Source organism: Dendrobates tinctorius, unplaced genomic scaffold, assembly GCF_039654945.1.
Source record: "Dendrobates tinctorius isolate UK_male_01 unplaced genomic scaffold, ASM3965494v1 ptg000237l, whole genome shotgun sequence".
In the NCBI taxonomy this organism is placed as follows: domain Eukaryota; kingdom Metazoa; phylum Chordata; class Amphibia; order Anura; family Dendrobatidae; genus Dendrobates; species Dendrobates tinctorius.
The window spans coordinates 8,191,421-8,205,625 of NW_027361904.1; the positions used below are offsets into that span (position 1 = coordinate 8,191,421).

General features: G+C 43.5%; 1 protein-coding gene across 4 annotated transcripts in view; it reads left to right on the forward strand.

Annotated features, from left to right (window-relative positions):
• The window catches only part of IL11RA (interleukin 11 receptor subunit alpha), a 187,268-nt gene that overhangs the window by 75,765 nt on the left and 97,298 nt on the right, over window positions 1-14,205 (forward strand). The window contains exon 1 of one of the 4 annotated variants that reach the window (XM_073556712.1): window positions 10,823-10,999. The exons of the other annotated variants lie outside the window; for them this stretch is intronic. The gene's annotated coding sequence lies outside the window, so the exon portion shown is untranslated. Of the gene's footprint in view, window positions 1-10,822; window positions 11,000-14,205 lie in introns of those variants that run through there. 4 annotated transcript variants of the gene reach the window in all.

Consider the following 14,205-nt stretch of genomic DNA (forward strand, 5'->3'; position numbering starts at 1 on the left):
TCAAAAAGCGGGTGGCGGGGTTCTTCCGTCAGCTCTCGAGCCTCAGGAGTCTGAACAGGCACCGCTTGTACCAGGCTCTGGGGAGGAAACTCGAGCAGCTTGTCTCGACTGGAGGTGACCGAGAGGAAATCTCCAGAGTGAAATCTTTGCTCAAGAGGTGTCAGTATGATAGGCACACATCTTTGGTTTTTGAGAGGGACTTCGGGAAGTACCGCTCGCCCGACCCTTACAGAAACTGTAAGATGTCAGTGAATTGTAAGATGGTGACAGGACTGATCGACAGTACGGGGTCCCTGAACAGATCCAAATCAGGGATCCTGGAGGTGGTCAGATCCTTCTACTCACACCTCTTGGAAAAGAAGGATCTGGATCGGGACAGGATGTCGGCTTTCCTGGCTGAAGCCATCCCTGAGCCAGGGGGTGACCCCTCTCTTGGTGTTTTGGCAGAAGAAATCAGGGAAGAGGAAGTGAGACTGGCCATTGATGGGCTTCGGCTCAAGAAATCGCCAGGTCCGGATGGCTTAACATCTGAGTTCTATAAGACTTTTAGGGACTCCTTGGTCCCCCTCTTGACAGGGGTCTTTAATGAGTGTCTCTCCTCGGGCACTCTTCCCGGCTCAATGAGGAAGTCAGCCCTCATTATTCTGTCAAAGGGTAAGGATCCGTCCCGAATCGAGAACTGGCGTCCCATAGCGCTTCTCGATACGGACCGGAAGGTTCTGGCCAAGGTGCTGTTTAATCGGCTGGTGAAGTTTGCACCCCGGCTCCTTTCAGGGGCCCAGCATTGCTCTGTTCCAGGCCGCAGTACTTTTAGTGCTGTGCTCGGTGTCCGAGAGGCAGTGGAGCAGGGTAGGGCAGGTCACTGGAAGGGGTACTTGCTGTCATTAGATCAAGCGAAAGCCTTTGACCGGGTCAACCACGAGTACCTCTGGTCCGTCCTTTTGAGGTATGGTCTGCCTGGGAGGTTTGTAAAATGGTTAGAGATCTTGTACCAAGGGGCTGAGACTTTTCCGCTGGTGAATGGTTGGTCAGGTCGTCCTTTTGAGGTGGGTTCTGGGGTCCGTCAGGGCTGTCCGCTGAGCCCGCTTTTATACGTGTTCGCGATCGATCCCTTCTTAAGGAGGGTAGATCGTGGACCGTTGGCGGGAGTCGGGATGGACCGGGCGGGCTCTGGCTCCTCTCTGAGGGTGGTGGCGTACGCCGATGATGTTTCCCTGTTCGTATCCTCGAGAGGGGAGGCGGACTGGGTCATGTCGGAGGTAGTGCGCTACTCGGAGGCATCCGGGTCCATGATCAACCGGGATAAGTGTGAAAGTCTCTGGCTGGGAGGGGGAGATCCTAGTTTTGATCTCCCGGACACCCTTCCAGGGCCCCAGGCCACCGCCAAAATTCTAGGCATCGAATTTGGCCCCGGGGACTACCCCCAGCAAAATTGGGAGGGCAGACTTAAGATCGCCGCCCAAAAGGTGGACCAATGGAAGGGTTGGTCTTTAACCCTGAGGGAAAGGGTTGCCCTGGCTAAAGGCTATCTGCTACCTTTATTGATATACCTGGGCAGTGTGTGCATCTTGCCGGAACCTCTCTGGACGCGGGTCTATAGCCTGTTCTTCCAATTGTTATGGGGGAATAGGCTTAACCTAATCAAGAGGGAGGTTACATACCGTACGAGGAGACTAGGCGGGTTGGGTATGGTCAACCCGGTGGTGTTTCTAGTAAACACCTTTCTTAAGACTAACATCTCTAACCTCTGGCTAGAGAGGGCTCCTCCGTGGGTAGTCTCCTGCAAGGGTTGGCTTTGGCCTTTCTTCCAGGAATGGGAGACAGGAGGGCGGGTGAAGGACCTACGCACACCTCATGGGCATCTTCCGGCTTACGCTACCCCGGTTCTGAAGGTGATCCGCCGGTGGGGTCTGGGAGTGTGGGAAATCAGGACCATGTCGAGGCAGTGCCTTGACAGGAGGGTCCTGTTGACCCATTTCCAGAAGCCCCTGGCCCTTAAGGATTGCCCAGGCCGGGATCTGGAGGTCGGGCTGGGGCTTTTAAATTCTAAGCGGATCCCCATGAAGTTTTGGGACTTGACCTGGCGTTGCTTCCACGGGAGGCTGTATGTAAGGGACAACTTGAAGTGCAGGAACTCCGATGACCGGGGTTGCCCTCGTGAGGAGTGTGGCGACGTGCTGGAAAGCATGGAGCACTTCCTGCTTCATTGTCCCTTTAATGCAGAGGTTTACAACAGGGTGGGTGCCTCCATACGTTGGCCGCGGCTGGCGTCCCTCTCCTACGCTGAATGGGCCTATGGAGCGTTCAGATCCCTGGGTGGCCGGGACCCGTGCACTTTATTCCTAGTCAGTGCAGTGGTTAGGTTCCACACTTGGAATGCACGGTGCCTAGTTACGACGCGGAAAAAAACCCTCCCAAGGGATGAGGTGGTAGGAAACATCTTGGGTGACCTGGTGAAGGTCCGTTCTTTGGAGTTCGAAAGGTTGGGTGTGAGGAAGGCCTCTTGGCTTTGGAGAGGCCTCTCATTTTAAAAACGCACTCAAGGGAGAGCTAGCTCCGTGTGAATGAGGGTAGGGATAGCATAAGTTTCACTGGGTGTGTTAGGGACAGAAGTAGGGACAGGGAGGGACAGGCACTGAGGGACAGATAGAGAGTTAGTTATGATAAGTTAGGTAGAGTAGGGGCAGGTAGGGACAGATAGGGACAGGTTTCTTTTTTTAGGGACAGAAGTAGGGACAGTCTTAGTTCTTGAGGGATAGGATGAATGTGTTAGTGAGGGATGGAGCCTCTAGAACCCCGTTTTCCTGGTGGTGGGCTGGTGCATGCCACCTTAGCTTTTTGTTTTAAAAACAGGACATATAATGGATATTGGGCTTACAGGTGCCAAACTTGGGCCTTGGGTATGTAAATGCTGTGTTTAGTTTGTATATTAATGCGTAAGTAGATGGGATGGTATTGAGAGTTTTGGAAAATGTCTTTTGGTTGTGCTTTGGTAAAAGGAAAAACATATAACACACGTTTTTTTTGTTTTTTTTTAGTTAGAATGTGTGGATGGGGTGTAGTCAGGTTGGGAGGGGGGTGCATGGGGGGTGGTGGATGGATGACCGGATGCCAAGAGCAACATGAAGGAGCAAAGGAGCAGGGCAGGAGAAGTAGACTCTGCGGACTCTGGAAAGAGTTTTCATAGAAAAAAAAAAAGGTGGAATCAAAAGGCCATAAACTTTCGTGGACCAGATTTTGCAGTGACAAGGCTACAAACTTGTAGGACCTGCGGTGCAAGGTGGTGGGAAGAAAAGGCTGCGAACTTGTTGCCATGTGTGGGAGAGGGAAAAAAAAGGGAAAAAGAAAAAAAAAAAAAATCTTTGCTGTGTAATAGGAGGTAAGGTTTGTCGGCCAAAGTGGCGGAGTTCTTTTTTTTTCAAGGCGGAGGGCCAGGAAAGGGTTATTTTCGTTTGGTTTTTGTAAATTGCAAATAGTAAACCAGTAAAATCGGTGAGGGGTGAATGGAGTGAGAGTGGGGAGAGGGGTTTATGTTTCTTTGTATTTTCTTTTAAGTGGATTCCTGCTGGGGGACCCTAAGCTGCCGAGCTCAGTGGAGGACAAGGAAAGGATTTGGACTTTCAGTTGTTTGCGCATGTTTTGCACATTTTATGTCTGTCTATGTTGGTTTTCTTTAGTTTATGTATTGTGGTTTGTTTCTGAGTGTAATTTTGATAATTTTGTAAAATAAAAGAGTTGGAGGATAAGACATGATGTAAAGCTGAATAGTGACTGCAGCTCTGGAGGAGAGTAGAATTTATAGTAGTTATATTCTTGTACATAGGAGCAGTATTATAGTAGTTATATTCTTGTACATAGGGAGCAGTATTATAGTAGTTATATTCTTGTACATAGGGGCAGTATTATAGTAGTTATATTCTTGTACATAGGGGCAGTATTATAGTAGTTATATTCTTGTACATAGGAGCAGTATTATAGTAGTTATATTCTTGTACATAGGGAGCAGTATTATAGTAGTTATATTCTTGTGCATAGGGGCAGTATTATAGTAGTTATATTCTTGTACATAGGGGGCAGTATTATAGTAGTTATATTCTTGTACATAGGGAGCAGTATTATAGTAGTTATATTCTTGTGCATAGGGGCAGTATTATAGTAGTTATATTCTTGTGCATAGGAGCAGTATTATAGTAGTTATATTCTTGTACATAGGGGGCAGTATTATAGTAGTTATATTCTTGTACATAGGGGGCAGTATTATAGTAGTTATATTCTTGTACATAGGGGCAGTATTATAGTAGTTATATTCTTGTACATAGGAGCAGTATTATAGTAGTTATATTCTTGTACATAGGGGCAGTATTATAGTAGTTATATTCTTGTACATAGGGGGCAGTATTATAGTAGTTATATTCTTGTACATAGGGGCAGTATTATAGTAGTTATATTCTTGTACATAGGGGCAGTATTATAGTAGTTATATTCTTGTACATAGGAGCAGTATTATAGTAGTTATATTCTTGTACATAGGGGCAGTATTATAGTAGTTATATTCTTGTACATAGGGAGCAGTATTATAGTAGTTATATTATTGTGCATAGGGGCAGTATTATAGTAGTTATATTCTTGTGCATAGGGGCAGTATTATAGTAGTTATATTCTTGTACATAGGGGGCAGTATTATAGTAGTTATATTCTTGTACATAGGGAGCAGTATTATAGTAGTTATATTCTTGTGCATAGGGGCAGTATTATAGTAGTTATATTCTTGTGCATAGGAGCAGTATTATAGTAGTTATATTCTTGTACTTAGGGAGCAGTATTATAGTAGTTATATTCTTGTACATAGGAGCAGTATTATAGTAGTTATATTCTTGTGCATAGGGGCAGTATTATAGTAGTTATATTCTTGTACATAGGGGCAGTATTATAGTAGTTATATTATTGTACATAGGGGCAGTATTATAGTAGTTATATTCTTGTACATAGGGAGCAGTATTATAGTAGTTATATTCTTGTGCATAGGGGCAGTATTATAGTAGTTATATTCTTGTGCATAGGAGCAGTATTATAGTAGTTATATTCTTGTACTTAGGGAGCAGTATTATAGTAGTTATATTCTTGTACATAGGGGCAGTATTATAGTAGTTATATTCTTGTACATAGGAGCAGTATTATAGTAGTTATATTCTTGTACATAGGAGCAGTATTATAGTAGTTATATTCTTGTACATAGGGCCAGTATTATAGTAGTTATATTCTTGTACATAGGGGCAGTATTATAGTAGTTATATTCTTGTACATAGGAGCAGTATTATAGTAGTTATATTCTTGTACATAGGGGCAGTATTATAGTAGTTATATTCTTATGCATAGGGGCAGTATTATAGTAGTTATATTCTTGTGCATAGGAGCAGTATTATAGTAGTTATATTCTTGTACTTAGGGAGCAGTATTATAGTAGTTATATTCTTGTACATAGGGGCAGTATTATAGTAGTTATATTCTTGTACATAGGAGCAGTATTATAGTAGTTATATTCTTGTACATAGGGGCAGTATTATAGTAGTTATATTCTTGTACATAGGGGAAGTATTATAGTAGTTATATTCTTGTACATAGGGGAAGTATTATAGTAGTTATATTCTTGTACATAGGGGGCAGTATTATAGTAGTTATATTCTTGTACATAGGGGAAGTATTATAGTAGTTATATTCTTGTACATAGGGAGCAGTATTATAGTAGTTATATTCTTGTACATAGGGGGCAGTATTATAGAAGTTATATTCTTGTACATAGGGGCAGTATTATAGTAGTTGTATTCATGTACATAGGGGCAGTATTATAGTAGTTGTATTCTTGTACATAGGGGCAGTATTATAGTAGTTGTATTCTTGTACATAGGGGCAGTATTATAGTAGTTGTATTCTTGTACATAGGGGCAGTATTATAGTAGTTATATTCTTGTACATAGGGAGCAGTATTACAGTAGTTATATTCTTGTACATAGGAAGCAGTATTATAGTAGTTATATTCTTGTACATAGGGGCAGTATTATAGTAGTTATATTCTTGTACATAGGGGCAGTATTATAGTAGTTATATTCTTGTACATAGGGGCAGTATTATAGTAGTTATATTCTTGTACATAGGGGGCAGTATTATAGTAGTTATATTCTTGTACATAGGGGCAGTATTATAGTAGTTATATTCTTGTACATAGGGGCAGTATTATAGTAGTTGTATTCTTGTACATAGGGGCAGTATTATAGTAGTTGTGTTCTTGTACATAGGGGCAGTGTTATAGTAGTTATATTCTTGTACAGAGGGGCAGTATTATAGTAGTTATATTCTTGTACATAGGGGCAGTATTATAGTAGTTATATTCTTGTATATACGGAGCTGTATTGTAGTTACATTTTTGTATATAGAGGTAGTATTTATCAGGTTGTTGATTGGAGCAGGTGTCACCATTGTACGGGTTTATTTTTGCAGATCTCAGTTTGCTGCTCGTCATCTTCTCTTTGTCCGGGGATCAGCGGTCTGATAAGCAGCTGTCGCTTTCCTTGGTGACTTGTTTGCGTCCTCTTTGTTCTGTGGTGATTATTACGCCGTTGTTTCTCGGCGGTGTTGGCCGCAGTCCGGGTGACTTGTGTAGAGCTGGTACCGGGCACGTTGATAATCTCTTGGATGTGATGCCCCAATCTGCTGCTCTATTATCCCGTCCATTATGCTCCTTCCTGTCGTTGCGTATGAGCGCAGGGTATAGCGGTATAACAGGACGTCACCAGCCTTTGTGCCACATAGAGCACCAGTAACATTGACGGCACAGGGCCGGCCGGGGCTACTGATGGCCACAGGGTGTGTGTCCCGGGGGGGGGACCGCCGCTCTGTTGATTGAGTGGGCCATATTTACGCAGCTTTAGATGTGACTGGAGAAGCTTTTTTTGCCTCAGTCTTAGGGTCAAATCAGTGTGAATGGGAACATACAGAATATACATCACGCAATACCCGAGTGGACGGGTCACTACGGCCACGAAATCCGGACTCTGCCCATCTGAAACCCTCTGTGCTGCCTTCAGGCCCTTCTTCCATTTTGTTGCGGTCAGTCTGTGATCTGTGACCAGATCGGCTGTGGACCGTGCTCCTTGGCACGGGGTGGCGGTCGTTACCCACTTCTGTTTTCTGATCCTCTGTCTCTCGCTGATGTAGAATTCCAGCTTCGACCAGTGTTGATCCGCAGGAGACGGCGGCCATTGCCAGCTGCGAGCCGTGGCCACGAGACGTTTCCTCTGGTCAGCGCATCGTTTCTCCGGTGTAGGTCGCGTTGTCACCGGTTCTGTCCCCCTCCCCCAATTACCCTCCAAGGTTCATAAATCTGTTAACAGGGATAAGTGGACGCAGGGGTCCTGGGTACAAAAAACGGATGGTGCCGAGTCATCCCCAGAAATGTGGAGGTGCTGAGAACGACGGCCTCCAGGGCTCCGTGCCCGGGTCATGGTGGAGCCAAACCACACAGAGCCGCCATGATGACAACACGGGGCGCTGCTTTTATGCAGCTGAGGGGCCTCAGAGTCTTCCGCTCGGGAGGCTGCAGCCAAGTGCTTGGCACCACCATCAACCACCGCAAGATGTTTTGGTTTGTACATTCTTTGGCTGGAAAGTCTCCGCTTACTGTAAGATTCTGCGCGATTTATCATCCTCCACGAGACCGGGGACCTGATAAGGAATCATCCAGAGGCGAGCAAAGCACCGCCACTATACGCCAATAATTACTGCTGCCTAGTATTGTGCGAGAAGGAGCTGTATCAGGGTCTGATTTACTCACCACCTCACCCACCGCACAGCTGGCACTGAACCAGCAGAGGGCAGTATTATAGCAGTTATATTCCTGTACATAGGAGCAGTATTATAGTAGTTATATTCTTGTACATAGGAGCAGTATTATAGTAGTTATATTCTTGTACATAGGAGCAGTATTATAGTAGTTATATTCTTGTACATAGGATCAGTATTATAGTAGTTATATTCTTGTACATAGGGGGCAGTATTATAGTAGTTATATTCTTGTACATAGGAGCAGTATTATAGTAGTTATATTCTTGTACATAGGCGCAGTATTATAGTAGTTATATTCTTGTACATAGGAGCAGTATTATAGTAGTTATATTCTTGTACATAGGATCAGTATTATAGTAGTTATATTCTTGTACATAGGGGGCAGTGTTATAGTAGTTATATTCTTGTACATAGGATCAGTATTATAGTAGTTATATTCTTGTACATAGGAACAGTATTATAGTAGTTATATTCTTGTACATAGGCGCATTATTATAGTAGTTATATTCTTGTACATAGGGACAGTATTATAGTAGTTATATTCTTGTACATAGGGGCAGTATTATAGTAGTTATATTCTTGTACATAGGAGCAGTATTATAGTAGTTATATTCCTGTACATAGGCGCAGTATTATAGTAGTTATATTCCTGTACATAGGAGCAGTATTATAGTAGTTATATTCTTGTACATAGGAGCAGTATTATAGTAGTTATATTCTTGTACATAGGGGCAGTATTATAGTAGTTATATTCTTGTACATAGGGAGCAGTATTATAGTAGTTATATTCTTGTATATAGGGGGCAGTATTATAGTAGTTATATTCTTATACATAGGGGCAGCATTATAGTAGTTATATTCTTGTACATAGGGGCAGTATTATAGTAGTCATATTCTTGTACATAGGAGCAGTATTATAGTAGTTATATTCCTGTACATAGGGGGCAGTATTATAGTAGTTATATTCTTTTACATAGCAGACAGTATTATAGTAGTTATATTCTTGTACATAGGGGCAGTATTATAGTAGTTATATTCTTTTACATAGCAGACAGTATTATAGTAGTTATATTCTTGTACATAGGGGCAATATTATAGTAGTTATATTCTTGTACATAGGGGCAGTATTATAGTCGTTATATTCTTGTACATAGTGGGCAGTATTATAGTAGTTATATTCTTGTACATAGGGAGCAGTATTATAGTAGTTATATTCATGTACATAGGGGGCAGTATTATAGTAGTTATATTCTTGTACATAGGGGCAGTATTCTAGTAGTTATATTCTTGTACATAGGGGGCAGTATTATAGTAGTTATATTCTTGTACATAGGGGCAGTATTATAGTAGTTATATTCTTGTACATAGAGGCAGTATTATAGTAGTTATATTCTTGTACATAGGGGCAGTATTATAGTAGTTATATTCTTGTACATAGAGGCAGTATTATAGTAGTTATATTCTTGTACATAGGGGCAGTATTATATTAGTTAGATTCTTGTACATAGGGAGCAGTATTATAGTAGTTATATTCATGTACATAGGGGGCAGTATTATAGTAGTTATATTCTTGTACATAGGGGCAGTATTATAGTAGTTATATTCTTGTACATAGGAGCAGTATTATAGTAGTTATATTCTTGTACATAGGAGCAGTATTATAGTAGTTATATTCTTGTACATAGGGGCAGTATTATAGTAGTTATATTCTTGTACATAGGAGCAGTATTATAGTAGTTATATTCTTGTACATAGGGGGCAGTATTATAGTAGTTATATTCTTGTACATAGGGAGCAGTATTATAATAGTTATATTCATGTACATAGGGGGCAGTATTATAGTAGTTATATTCTTGTACATAGGGGCAGTATTCTAGTAGTTATATTCTTGTACATAGGGGGCAGTATTATAGTAGTTATATTCTTGTACATAGGGGCAGTATTATAGTAGTTATATTCTTGTACATAGAGGCAGTATTATAGTAGTTATATTCTTGTACACAGGGAGCAGTATTATAGTAGTTATATTCATGTACATAGGGGGCAGTATTATAGTAGTTAGATTCTTGTACATAGGGGCAGTATTATAGTAGTTATATTCTTGTACATAGGGGCAGTATTCTAGTAGTTATATTCTTGTACATAGGGGGCAGTATTATAGTAGTTATATTCTTGTACATAGGGGCAGTATTATAGTAGTTATATTCTTGTACATAGAGGCAGTATTATAGTAGTTATATTCTTGTGTATAGGGGCAGTATTATAGTAGTTATATTCTTGTACATGGGGCAGTATTATAGTAGTTATATTCTTGTACATAGGGGCAGTATTATAGTAGTTATATTCTTGTACATAGGGAGCAGTATTATAGTAGTTATATTCTTGTACACAGGAGCAGTATTATAGTAGTTATATTCTTGTACATAGGGGCAGTATTATAGTAGTTATATTCTTGTACATAGAGGCAGTATTATAGTAGTTATATTCTTGTATATAGGGGCAGTATTATAGTAGTTATATTCTTGTACATAGGAGCAGTATTATAGTAGTTATATTCTTGTATATAGGAGCAGTATTATAGTAGTTATATTCTTGTACATAGGGGGCAGTATTATAGTAGTTATATTCTTGTACATAGGGGGCAGTATTATAGTAGTTATATTCTTGTACATAGGGGCAGTATTATAGTAGTTATATTCTTGTACATAGAGGCAGTATTATAGTAGTTATATTCTTGTACATAGGGGCAGTATTATAGTAGTTATATTCTTGTACATAGGAGCAGTATTATAGTAGTTATATTCTTGTATATAGGGGCAGTATTATAGTAGTTATATTCTTGTACATGGGGCAGTATTATAGTAGTTATATTCTTGTACATAGGGGTAGTATTATAGTAGTTATATTCTTGTACATAGCAGTATTATAGTAGTTATATACTTGTACATAGGAGCAGTATTATAGTATTGTAGTACCTTTTAAATGGGGTTAATATTTCGGCATTTTCTTGTGCTCTGACAGGACTATTAGAAGGTGTGTTGAGTAGTGTGTAGATAAGTATGTGCCCCCTCTGCTCCTGTGATGATCGGGCAGGTGTTGGCTCTTTGTGCTCTGGTCTGTGATTAGTGGTGGAGGATCTGTCAGTTCTCCTCTCCTCCAGGTGAGATGACGTTCCTTCTGTCTCCGTTGTTTTCGGCCCCGGGGGTCTGTGATTATATGTGGGTGACACGCGACTCATGGTGACATGTGAAGACGCTGCGGCGGTTGTGATCTCACCTTCGTGCAGTGCACGGATCATCTCCATTTTGCTCTTTGTTATCAGCTGAACCTTAGAGATCAGTGGATCTGAACCAATCTGCGACCATCAGGATCCGCTCTGTGTATGGTTCATCGGACATTGATATTATTTCATGCAGAGGTTTTTTACATTTGTTCTCACAGCTGAAGGTTTGTTACAGTGTTATCCTGCACATGAGCTGAGTGACGGCTCTAGTCTGATACATTATACCTGCACTGACACATTGTAACAAACTGCACAGATCTTACACACGGGAAGGAATTGGGATCCGGTGGCCAGTTTCGGTAAATGCCGTTATCGGTGTCGCTGGGTTTGCTCCAGGTTTCCGTCCTGGCAGTCAGAGCTGTGAGAGGGGAGTGGCAGACCGCTGCTGCCAATCATCGATATGCCATCCTCTCACAGAACCCTGAGGGTAGAAGGCAAATGTGGGGGAGCGGGGGGTCAGTGGTGCAGATATGGGGGCGTGGGGGCTACTGGCATGTGGAGGTTTACCTTCTCCATAACCTGATCATTCTAATTTTAAAGTACATTCCTGTCTTATCCTGCAGTCACCTCCAGAGCTGCAGTCACTATTCTGCTGTTACATCAGATCTTATCCTCCAGCAACCTCCAGAGCTGCAGTCACTATTCTGCTGTTACATCAGATCTTATCCTCCAGTCACCTCCAGAGCTGCAGTCACTATTCTGCTGTTACATTGTGACTTATCCTCCAGTCACCTTCAGAGCTGCAGTCACTATTCTCCTGTTACATCGTGTCTTATCCTCCAGTGACCTCCAGAGCTGTAGTCACTATTCTCCTGTTACATCATGTCTTATCCTCCAGTCACCTCCAGAGCTGTAGTCACTATTCTCCTGTTACATCATGTCTTATCCTCCTGTCACATCCAGAGCCGCAGTCACTATTCTCCTGTTGCATTGTGTCTTATCCTTCAGTCACCTCCAGAGCTGCAGTCACTATTCTCCTGTTACATCAGGTCTTATCCTCCAGTCACCTCCAGAGCTGCAGTCACTATTCTCCTGTTACATCGTGTCTTATCGTCCAGACACCTCCAGAGCTGCAGTCACTATTCTGCTGTTGCATATTGTACATCTCTGCTATCCATGTGAGACGTTCTCAGTCCTGTACTGTGTCAGCCGGGTCTGTTACAATGTGTCAGTGTGGTGCGGTGCGTTCCCAGGGATTGTGACGGACCCTCAGCTGTGAGAAGGTTTCAGCCTCTGAATGTGACGACACGTAGGCAGCGTCTGTTATAAGGAGCAGTCGTGAGTATCGCACAGTGATTACGCCTTATTTACATAGGACTGCCTGAGCCTCAAGGTCACGATAAGTCCAATCTCCGTGGAGCGGTGTCTACCGTCCGTGGTGACACGGTCCTGGCCACACCGTCTGGACGGACACAGTTTGGTTTTCGCTCTTTTATTCGGACGTTTTTCTCGTCACTGACAATTTTTCGTATTTCATAAGATTTTCTACTTTTATTAACAAATCTATAAAGAGGCCGATTCATCAAAGCCACGAAAATTGGCAAACTTTGTGCTCCTCCGTGCCCACAGAGGAAGAGCACAGAGGGAAGCAGAAGAGCGCGAAAGAGCACGCCAGCTGATAAAGGCGCCAAAGTCATCAAGTGCCGAGCGCCTCATAATGATTCCGGGGCCCTGAACTCCATCTTGCTCTATGCCAGTCTTCATGAATCGGCTCCTTACTTAGTGTGACGCCTCAGTATTCCCAGCGCTGCCCCTCATTCTCCGCACTCCTGCCCCTTATTCTCCACACTCCTGCCCCTTATTCTCCACACTCCTGCCCCTTATTCTTCACACTCCTGCCCCTTATTCTCCACACTCCTGCCTCTTATTCTCCACACTCCTGCCCCTTATTCTTCACACTCCTGCCCCTTATTCTCCACACTCCTGCCCCTTATTCTCCACACTCCTGCCCCTTATTCTTCACACTCCTGCCTCTTATCCTCCACACTCCTGCCCCTTATTCTCCACACTCCTGCCCCTTATTCTCCACACTCCTGCCCCTTATTCTCCACACTCCTGCCCCTTATTCTTCACACTCCTGCCTCTTATCCTCCACACTCCTGCCCCTTATTCTTCGCACTCCTGCCCCTTATTCTTCACACTCCTGCCCCTTATTCTTCACACTCCTGCCCCTTATTCTTCGCACTCCTGCCCCTTATTCTCCGCACTCCTGCCCCTTATTCTCCGCACTCCTGCCCTTATTCTCCACTCTCCTGCCCCTTATTCTCCTCTCTCCTGCCCCTTATTCTCCACTCTCCTGCCCCTTATTCTCCACACTCCTGCCCCTTATTCTCCACACTCCTGCCCCTTATTCTTCACACTCCTGCCCCTTATTCTTCACACTCCTGCCCCTTATTCTCCACACTCCTGTCCCTTATTCTCTGCACTCCTGCCCCTTATTGTCCGCACTCCTGCCCCTTATTCTCCACACCTGCCCCTTATTCTTCACACTCCTGCCCCTTATTCTTCACACTCCTGCCCCTTATTCTTCACACTCCTGCCCCTTATTCTTCACACTCCTGCCCCTTATTCTTCACACTCCTGCCCCTTACTCCCCGCACTCCGGCCCCTTATTCTGCACACTCCTGCCCCTCATTCTCCACACTCCTGCCCCTCATTCTCCACACTCCTACCCCTTATTCTCCACACTCCTGCCCCTTATTCTCCACACTCCTGCCCCTTATTCTTCACACTCCTGCCCCTTATTCTCCACACTCCTGCCTCTTATTATCCCCACTCCTGCCCCTTATTCTCCACTCTCCTTCCCCTTATTCTCAACGCTCCTTCCCCTTATTCTCCACGCACCTGCCCCTTATTCTCCACGCACCTGCTCCTTATTCTCCACACTCCTGCCCCTTATTCTCCACACTCCTGCCCCTTATTCTCCACACTCCTGCCTCTTATTCCCCACACTCCTGCCCCTTATTCCCCACACTCCTGCCCCTTATTCCCCACACTCCTGCCCCTTATTCCCCAGACTCCTTCCCCTTATTCTCCACTCTCCTTCCCCTTATTCTCCACTCTCCTTCCCCTTATTCTCCACA